Raw genomic sequence first — 2689 nt, 5'->3', positions numbered from 1 at the left:
GGCTATTACAAACAAACGCGGCAATCTTCTTTTTTCCCCGGCAACTGATCATTATTACAATGATAAGCTGTTCTTGACGTAGATCTTCGTAATGAATTGTGCGCTGGTCTATGAAATCAAAAGTTGCCTTGTGCTAGGCTCTACACAACAACACAACTTTTTGGTAATCAGTCGAGATGACAAATGATGCGTGTGCATTTGAATGAATCAGTCTTTTTTTACACAGCTCATAATATGCAGGCATTTCAGGCAATTCTTGTGACTTTTCTTTATACATTACTTGCTCAGTGACTGTAATTATCTACACAAAACCTCGTGTTTGCTATAACGAACACTCGGATTCAACGAGCTTTTTGGTCAAGCCCGGCAACCGCGTTGAATCCCAGTTCAACTGTATAATTGAAATCACCAATGAATGATACACAAAAACCCAAAAGAGGGCAAACAGCAAGTGGACAGGCACTCGTAAAGTATCAGGCAGTACAAGAAATGTTTACTCTACTCAATAGAATCTCTAGCAACCAATCGATAGTGACACATGAGTTTACAACTTAAAATACTTAGATCTAATCTAGAAATCTAGACTAGAGAGTAGGAGTAGGGTAAAGCTGACATTCCATATATGCCCGAAAAACCGATGCGAACTTCGGGTGGGAATTTCGCTTGCGAACTATTTTTTTCGCACCAACCTTTTTGTCATTGTCACAAGTGTAAATCCATATGGAATTTCGCATGGCCGAGTCCGAAATTCGCATGCGAAGATTTTGTTTCGCACGAGGGAGCGAAACTTTTTTCTTCGGAACGCGAATTCTTCGTGAAGTGGGTGAGGCTAATTTTCCGCCAAATCTACTTCAACAAAGGAACGCAAAGCAGCATGGAAGCACTAGGTAAGTGAGAAAACGTCGAAATGTTGATTTCCTTGGTTCGAGAGAGAAGTGTTAAAACTAAGACTGTAAAAATGTGTTTATTTTCAAGGTGGCTGCCATGACTTTTTTAAAAAGTATATGGGAAACTTTCGGTAGTCTAAGTAATCTATCTATCTATGCTATCATTTATCGTTTAAATCATGTAATAACAAAAATAGCATTTCACTTACCCCCTACTCAGTGACGGTGGGTCGTGAAGGGCTCACGGGCTTGAGCCCCCCTCTCCACCCCCAAGTCTATCCCAAGGCAAATGAAAATAACGAAATAAGCAGTTGAAACTGTTCTGATCGACCGCAATGAACACAGGGCTACACAGGGTGATCAACTTGGCGGCTTGCTCGTTTATCCAATCACGGTTGTCCCCGCTTACAACTATAGTAACCTAACAGCCAATCAAATGTCTTTAGGGCTCAGCAATCAATCAGCCCATTCCCACGGTCTCTCCTTAATGAAACCCCTCGTGTAAAAAGGTAGAAGACTTGCAAAAAATAACACTGCACAGAGGGCTCACGCTCTCCCAGCCCTGACAATGAGGTGAAAGTTTACGACACACTTTCCCCCAGTGACACAGTTACCTATGCGCCCATTGGGTCTTTGTTAGGCGCGTTCTATTTTCTGCAACAACACGACCCAAACCCACCTCATACACGGTGTGTGTTTGGAGAGCTGTGTGTTTGTGCCGCTGAGATTTAACAGTTAATAATTACATCAAACCACTTTTGAGGCGACTTTTTCATCAAATAAAAACTAATTAGAGAAATTTTGAGGTGAAACGGATTCGTCCCCACCATCCAGAAGAATTAAACGTAGAACAAAGAGATGGCAAACAAAGGTGATTCTTCTCGTTTGAATGGTTCTCAAAATGCCGTGGCTCGCCGTGAGTATAGAAAAAGCATCACTGTGTTGTTCTTATTGCTTGCTTTTTGGTGGTAAAGAAGTGGAAGAAACCTAAGCCCCACCCAAATCTAAGTTCACCCACCGCCACTGCCCCTACTCCTTAAAAATGCACTTGAATATAACTTCTAACATAACATTAATTATAAATATAAACTTAAGATTGCTGTATGTGCTGCAGCCACATCAGTCAGTGCCATCAGTGATAAGACTGAAGCTTCGAAAAGAAAACGACCCAAGAAAGCAAAGCCTATTCCATGAAGGAAGGACCATCATCAAGTCTGGACGAAGCAATTTAAAGCCTGCTTTCGTAGGAACAGGAGTTCTAACAGCAAAATTCTCTCGTTTTCAACGTAGAGTGCTTGCTCTGACTGAACTGGTGCCGTGATTTCAGTCAGAAATGACGGGTATGAATTTCGGGTATATATGGAAGGAGGGCTCTCTTTTCATCGCACCCGAATTTCGTACACGAAATTCGCACCCGCAGTTCACATCGGTTTTTCGGGCATATAGATCTATATGGAATGCCAGCTTAAGTAAGGGTGGGCAAGGAAAGAAAAGAAAATCGTTGGGACTAAAACTGGTTATCCGGTGCGAATCGTACATTAGTTATTAGTTCGGTTGCAGAGTGGTTTCTGATTAAAAGTTAATGTATTCAGTCTTCACTGATGATAGTATAGAGATTCTACTTTTTTCACTTGTTGATTGACACCAACTTAACAACACGGAAGTGGCTATTCTCATCCGGGGTGAGAATAGAAAAACGATCTACCTCTCACCCCGGGTGAGACGTGCCAGCGTAGGCTATTCTCACCCGGTGCGAAACAAGACCTGCTTTCCTCATTTTAGTTTTAGAATACTGTCTATCG

The 2689-nt window shown here is 41.9% G+C and overlaps 1 protein-coding gene across 3 annotated transcripts in view; it reads right to left on the bottom strand.

Moving 5' to 3' along the window:
* The window catches only part of LOC101854616, a 17398-nt gene that overhangs the window by 11493 nt on the left and 3216 nt on the right, over positions 1 to 2689 (bottom strand). The gene's annotated exons all lie outside the window — the stretch shown is intronic.

Source organism: Aplysia californica, unplaced genomic scaffold, assembly GCF_000002075.1.
Source record: "Aplysia californica isolate F4 #8 unplaced genomic scaffold, AplCal3.0 scaffold01247, whole genome shotgun sequence".
Taxonomy (NCBI): domain Eukaryota; kingdom Metazoa; phylum Mollusca; class Gastropoda; order Aplysiida; family Aplysiidae; genus Aplysia; species Aplysia californica.
Note: the sequence above shows the minus strand (reverse complement) of the source record. Positions and strands in the feature narration are given on the sequence as shown.